Raw genomic sequence first — 7,575 nt, 5'->3', positions numbered from 1 at the left:
ATGTTTCTAGTCCAGCCCCATTTCAGGGGCTCTGTGGGGATGCCAGGACTCAGGCTGAAACCCGGGGGTCCTGGGCCATGGGGATGAAGTGACATGCCCAAGTCTACAGAAGGGAGCAGAGGCAGAGTCGAGGCTGGACTTCCCACAGGCTGGGGGTTGGGGTCCTGGGACCCTGGGCCTGCCCCAAATGCACAAGCCATGGTTGCTGGGACCCCCCACCCTCCGAGTTGAGGGCTGTGACCCCAGAACCGTGCTTTGCCAACAGCCCCTGAGAGCTCAGGTCCCGCTTGGCAGTGGGATTCGTGGGGACCGGGTGCCCTCTGGTGGGCCGTGGAAGAAAGCTGCCGCCATCCATCCCTGGGCTGGTGCTGCCCTGCCTGGTTTTGCGGGGCAGGACTAGGGCTGCAGGGCAGGGGCCCTCAGACAGGCTGGGAGGAAGGTGGAGGCTGAGCAGAGGCCAGGTCCCTGAGGATGCGCGGGGCAAGGGCCCGGTACGTCCGAGTTGGCAGCCTCCCTCCAGAGAGGCTGGTGCCAGGACACGCAGGCTGGAAGGCACCGGGGCCTCTGCTGCCAGGGGCAGGGCTGTGGGGACAGGTGCTGGCTGGGGCATGCATGCCACGTGGGCAGGGGCACCTCGCTCTCCGGCACCCTGCAGGGCCAGGCCCTGGGCACGGGCACAGCATGAGGAGGTTGGGGCTATAACCAACACCCCTCAGCCCCAAACCTCAGCCTGACACCTCCGCAGAGCCTGACAGTGCCCCTGCCATCCTGACCTCCTGGCCCGGCAGAGCTCGGGCAACTCCAGACCAGGCACCTTCTGAGCAGACAGTGCCGGCCTGCTGGCTCTTGGGATGGTTTAATACTCGCCCGGGCCTTTCCTGGAAGGAATCAGTGCAAGGAGGCGCACCTGGGCTGGGCATCACCCCCCAGCGCAGGGGAGCTGAGCCATTTGTCGCTCTGCCACTGACTCCCTGTGTGGCCTTGGGCACTTCCCCTGCTGACCTCAGCTGTGCGGGAAGAGGAGGCTCCTGCTGCCGCCAGGAGCCCACGGGGCTTTAGCCCCTGGTTCCAGTGTGTGTGGAGGTCGGCAGGGGCCACCCAGAGATTTTCACCTGCCTGGTGGAGGAACAGCGTGGCCTGTGTGAGGGGCTGGGACGGGGTGACCCACACGGGCCCTCGACCCCTGCTCCCCAGCAGCAGCTCCTGGCTGATTCAGGACAACAGGCTCCTTCCTCTCCTGCGCCTTGTGCGTGCCCCTCACAGCTGGGCATGGCTTGGTGCGTGCAACTGGGCCGCGGTGTCCAGGCGTGCAGCTCGCACCTGGCCCAGTGACCCCACGCTGCCATCTGCGCAGCCCCAGATGCACGCCCCAGGCTGGCGTCGGCCCCTCCGCGGTGTTGCAGCACCATCTAGTGTCCCCAGCCTGGCAGTCCTCACGCTCACGAGGACAGGCCGCGCCTGAGGGTGCTGCAGGGCCGCCCAGGGCTGCCAAGACCACCCTCTGCCCCACCACACCCCAGGGGCTCCGCTGTGCGCCAGGGGCCCTCCCTGCCTGCCAGCCACGCAGCCCGGCCCGAGAATCACCCGGCTGTTCGCAGTAGAGGATGTAAGATGCTGGGTTGGGCAGACCCAAGGGAGGGATCCAGCAGAGGATGCACAGGTGCATGTGCACATGCATACACGTGCACACACATATATGCTTACACATGTGTGCGCACATACATGTCCATGTGCTGCCCTTCACCACAGCTCGGAGCCCCTCAGCACCCGGCGCTCCCTCCCCTCCTGTCTGGTGTTTCCTCCAGCCTGGGAATTGCCTCCGCGGCTCCTCTCCGTGCCCCCTTGTCCTTCAACCCCCTGCCCTCCAGACACTGTACGGCACTCCTGTGCTGCTCCCGCCCTGGGGCAATGCCACCCTCCGCCTGCGCCCCTTGCCACCCCCAGCATTGCCACAGCAGGGCCCAGCACCGATCCCCCGCCGGGCCCTGTGGAGCAGGGAGCACCTCCCTGGGGTGCCGCCTGGCCTGTGCAGCCCCTGGCTCCGGCTTCTGTGGCTGGGAGAAGCCCGGGCACGCTCCACGCTGTGTCTGGATGCCCCTGTGCAGTAGCAGGAGGCCCCCTGCTCTTCCTACACCCGCCCCGTGGGTAGACAGGAGCTCTGTTAACGGGGTAACTCTCCTGGGTTAACCGGGCTTCTCAGGTGCTGGCCCTTTCCCTGCAGCATGTGACTGGGCCTGCAGGAGCTCGTGGGGGCACCTGGGGCTGGTGCTAGGCTAGGGAAGGCCCTGGGGCAGCCCAAGCAGGCGGCAGGGTGCACCCCCCTTGGAGAACCAGGGCTGGGTGCAGAGACCGGGCACCTGCTGTCTGCATCTGTGGGCCTCAAGGGCTTCAGCGGTCACATCCTGCTGCCGGGGCAAGGTGCTGTGCCTGGCTCGCCTCCGCCATCTGCGCCGGTGCCCATGAGTCACCGAGGGAAGGTAAGAGTTGCAAAGCAGGCACCGAAGGTAAAGTGCCCCCGGGCCGCGCGTGCCTCGTGTGCACTGCGACACGGGCAATTGACTGCATGAGGGAGGCTCTGCCGGGGCGGCCTGCCAGGAGCGCTGCTTTGGACGTCGGGGCGGCTGTGTGAGATCCACGCCGTGGTGCGCCAGACAGCAGGGCCAGCCAGGGGATGAACCGACCTCCTCCTCTGCACCCCGGGCTGCCGAGGGGCTGGCCTGGCTCTCCTGGAGTAGCTACAGCTTTGCGCTGGCTTTTAAGGTGAGGGGGCTCCTGCCCCCCACTCTTATCGGGGTGCCCCCTCCTCTCCCAGCAGGCAGAGCCCTCCACTTAGGGCGATCGGGAGGACGTGGTGCTGAACCTCATCCCCTGCCCGCCGAGACCCGGCAGCGGGAGTGTCCCCCAGCTCTGAGCCCGGCATCTCAGTTAAAGGCGGTTCGTCTCCATCTGCTTGCGCTCCCCGACGCTGCGACTTCCCGCTTGCACCCCGGTACCAGCGGCGCCTGCCTTGTTTCTTGTTGCTCGTGAAAGGACGTGGACGCGAGGAGGCCTGGCCGGTTCCCACTCTCAGCAGGACGCAGGGCAGGACTCTGCACCCGTGGCGACCCCGGCGCGTGCCCGTGCCTGGTCCGCAAGGACCGGGGTGACCAATGAGGTGGCAGGGCTCAGAGGAGCCTGGGGGTGGTGCTGAGTGTCCCCAGCGTGGCCCTGGAAAAGCAGGGGAGCTACCGGCTTGTCCTGCGGAGCGTCCCATGCAAGTCCTGAGAGGAGCTTCATGCAGCCCAGGCAGCAGATGGTGTCCTCCGGGGCACGGCGCCCAGCCTGGACCTGGCGCTGTGGGAGAAGGGGAGGGACCGGCTGGAGAACTGGGCCTGTTTCGCCCGAGGTGGGGCAGGCAGAGGGGGACTTGCAAATGACCTGCCAGCTTGCAGGGGCTGGGGGAAGAGGGTGGTGCTGACTTTTCTGCCAGGCCTGGGGCGGGATGCCCCGGCTTGCTTTCGGCTGGGAAGAATGACACGTGCGGGCGGCTCAGGCCCGGACCGGGCCAGCCGGAGAGGTTGCCGAGCCCCGCTCCTGGGGGGCCAGGCATACACACGCCTGCTGGGGACATCAGCCTTGTCTGACCCCTGCCCTGGGCTGGGGCTAGACTAGACGCGACCTCCGCAGGGCCCTGCCAGGGCTGGTCCTGGTGTGACCGGTCCCCGCTTTCCGTGTGGCTGAGCGCGGTGTGCAGCTGCCCGACCTGGCTCTTCCCGAGGCGCACAGGCCGCGCGCCATCAGGAAGAGGCGGCCGAGAGCACTTGCTCTTTGGGCACGTTGCAGCCGCAGCTCAGGCCCTCCCGCCTTGCCTGCTTCCTGTTGTGACTCCGCAGCCTCGGGCCGCGTTTCCGGGCCCAGCCCAGGTTGCTGGCAGGGTAACCCCCTTGGCCCTGAGCTGTGGCACCGATGCACCGTGCAACCGGGGGGGCGGAAGCGGCAGGCAGATGTGTGGGGCTGCATCCATGTGCTTTGGGGAGGCCCCAGCCAGGCACATGGGTCTGCTGGAGGACTGGGCGCTCCGTGCCCTGGCAGAGACCCCTGTGCCGCCAGCAGGGAGCCACTGGCCCCATCGGGACCCTGTGCCCATGGGCCCAGCCAGCGCAGGGGGATGCTGGCTCCAGCTTCTCCAGGGCAGCTGTGGAGCTGGTGCTGGTGGGGGAACCTGTCCTGTGTGTTCAAGGACCCACTCCGTGGGTGCACAGGAGTGGGAACTGCAAGGCAAGGTTAGTTTGTGGAGCAGTAGATGAGCTCCTGCCATCCTTTTGTCCAGCAGGTTCGCTGAGGGACCGTCTCCCCATTACTCCTGTCCTCCACCCCTTCGCTAGGGAGCATCTTCCAGGTACCACTTTGATCCCTGCTGCGTGGAGCTGGTGGGTCCCGCTGGCCGGGCTGGAGCACAGCGGTGGCCCCAGCCAGCATCTGCACTGGAGCTGGGCCGTCCCTTCCCAGACCGAGGTCCTTGCTGCTGCCCCTGGCCGGCCTTTACCGCAGTGAGGGCAGGTGGCCAAAGCTCTGCCCCAGCCCAGGCCTCCCACCCCTCGCTTGCCCCCACTCCCAACTCCAGGGCACCTTGCCCTGGTGCAGCAGCTGCAGACCAGCTGGACGTGGGGGCAGGCGAGACCTGGCACGTCTCCTAGCAGCTTGCTCTGCCCTCCGCTGCCTTCTGGGCATTAAACCCACAGACGCCAAGATGCCTTTGGACTGGATTCCCACGTCCTGGGGAAGCTGTCTGCAGTGAGTGCAGGGGGACCTGGTGGAGGGGTTAGCTGGCAGGTGGAGGGAAGCCTGAAAGCAGCAGCTTACGTGTGAGCCCTCGGCAGCCAGAGGTGGCAGGGAGGGCCAGCCAGCTGGTCCCCAGTGGTAGGCAGAATAGGGAACCCTTGCTGGGCTTGTCCCCTTTGAGCCCGATAGCCGGGAGGCAGAAAGCAGCTCTTTGCCTGCCTCAGGTTGCAGCACTGAGGACCTCGGCTCCTGTGGGCCAGGGCTGCAAAGTTGCCTGCAACTGTCTCTCCCCAGCTGCCTGGGCCTTGCATGTGCCAGTTGGCTCCCAGGGCCCCCGTGAAACCCGAACCAGCACAGCTGAGTCCCTCCCCATTCACTGTCCTGCAACACCCAGGACCAGGACCAGGACCGGGACAGTGGCTCGAGGCTGCACTGAGCTGGGGGAAGGGGCAGGGCTGGGCCAACAAAGCCAAGGCAACAGTTCACTGCACCTGGCCTTGTAGCAAGGAGCGCCGTCCTCTAGCACTGCTGATGGCAGGGTTGTGTGTGTTGCATGGCTACAACAAAGCAGAGCAGAGATGGTGCTAGGCACTGAGCACGGATGGGTGAACATGCCCCTCCTGCCTCCAACCGCGTCTGAACCCAGCTGTCCTGAGGCTTGCGGACCTGTCACCCACCCGTGTGTCAAACACTGGAGCAGGCTGTGGTCACCGGAGACACCAAATCCCCGCCCAGGCCTCTCTCAAGCCAGGGTTTCTCCAGTCAGTCCAAGCTGGGCCCTCAGCAGGTCAAGGTAGGAGCAGAGCAGTGTGTGTGATTGAAGCCACGTGTCCTACCTGGTCCTTGCAGGTCCCAGCCCCGATGAAGAGGGCCAGTGTAGATCATGAGTGTGTCCCCCTCATCCCACGCTGTCCTCTGAGGGTCTAGGAGAGCTTGGGACACTTGTTCCCACAGCTCTCCTGCCAGACGTTGAGGGGACACACTGTTATCTGGCAGGGCTTAGAGAAGCGCCTCTGCCGGGAAGGTGTCATGCCTATGATGCTCTTGGGTCCACTGTCCTTTTGTGGATTAGGGAAGACCTCATCTTGTGGCTACACCCAAATCCCACCATACAGGCGGTGCCGAACACACTCCCATAACGTCTCAGTTACAGGGCACGTCTCCCTGCACCCCAGAGGCCACACAGCCTCCGAGCTGGTTTCTTGGGGCACTGCAGCAGGCTGGTTTTGACCTCGGGTGGCTCAGGCTTGGGTCATTCAGAGGCGTGTTGCTCTCTTAGCATGCAAACTCGGTGGCCAGCAGTGCCGGAGTTCACAGGGCTGGCTGTGAGCCTGGTCTGGGAGAGTCCCTGATTCCAGATCTGGCAGAACTCAACCACAATGAGCTTCCATGCCTGGGCCAGGATGCTGGCCCTGTCTTGGGCTTTTGTGGAAGGATCAGGGCATGTCTAGAAGCTCTTCTTGGTCATCTTAAGCAGCAGGTCTTGTCCCAAGTGCAGGCAGAGGGATCGGGGTGAGTGCCACCTGCTCCTGGGTCAGTTTCTTTCCGCTGGTTGTGTTGAGTGCCAGGAGAGTCAACGTGGTGGGCAGGAGCTGTTCTCTGTGGCTCCACGAGAGGGCAGCAGTGACACACGAGCCCACACAAGCCACGCTTGTTAATTGTGACTCCAAGGCTGTGCACAGTGATTTAAGGACCTGGTGGCTGCCTCACAGGGGCATTTTCTCCCAGGAGGACTGGCCCAGGATGGCAGGATGGCCCCAGCAGTGGGCTCGCTGCTGGCCTTGTTGCAAGAGCAAAGATGCAGCCACCCTGCCCTTGACTAGGAAGAAGTGAATAGTCCAGGCTGATGCTTTTGCAGCGGTGAAATAGGGACTGGGTGATGGGACATGGGTTATAGACTCCTAAAAACCCAGGGCTGGAAGGGACCTTGGGAAGCCTAGTTCGACTGCCTGCTCCAGGCAGGATCAGCCCTAGGCATCATTCTAGACCATCGCACACCCAATCTCAGCCCTCAATCCTACAGCGTGATTAAGCTCAAGTCCTGATGGGGAAGAGGGTGCGTGCATGTGGTTCTGGCAGCACTGCCATTCAGACAAGGTCATGAGTCAGGCATGTTTGCTGTGGTTGTATGTGCAGGGCTGGGTGCTGAAGCAGGGGTCACAGACGCACGTCGGGGGTTGAGACGCCCCCTCCTTTCCTCTGCTAAGTAGGAGGATGCTCCATTAGAATAAGGGAGCAGAGAGAAAATGATAGATGCGGGGGGGGGGGGGAAGCCCTATGGCAAAAATCAGTTTGCAAGGTGGTTGCTTCAGCATGTTTCACCAGCGCTTTTCACTTCGCTTATGCTAAGCTAGCTGCATGTCACCATGTCTATGGGTACTACTGACATCCCACACGCTGTACGCACAGCAGAGACAGTCTCCCACTATGGGAAACGGACTTGGGGAATGAGAGGCACCAAAAGGTCAAGCACTATATGAGTAGCTGCTGTCTCGGGGAGAGGGGAAAGATCCATCACGGTTGAGATGCGTAAGCAGAAGACTGCAGCCTGGGCAAGCTATTCCTGTGCTGTTTCAATGCATGCTCCAGTGACCTGGCAGCAGCGAGGAGCAGTGCTCCCACAGCAACCTTGCCTTGCTTGGGACTGAAAGTCTCCGTTTTATGGCTAACAAAGCCCGCGCTAAATAGAGATGGGCTTTGCCTGTTGGGCCTCCAGTTCATCCAGTAGTCTGGGCTTCTCAGAAGCCTAGCGTCCAGGGATGGCCCACGTCAGCACCTGAATCCACCTGGACCCTATTTAGAAGCTGTTATGGT

The sequence above is a fragment of the Gavialis gangeticus genome, unplaced genomic scaffold (assembly GCF_001723915.1).
Source record: "Gavialis gangeticus isolate Ggan-Ray unplaced genomic scaffold, GavGan_comp1, whole genome shotgun sequence".
Classification (NCBI taxonomy): Eukaryota; Metazoa; Chordata; order Crocodylia; family Gavialidae; genus Gavialis; species Gavialis gangeticus.
The sequence above is the reverse complement of the archived record's forward strand: the minus strand, read 5'-3'. Positions refer to the sequence as shown.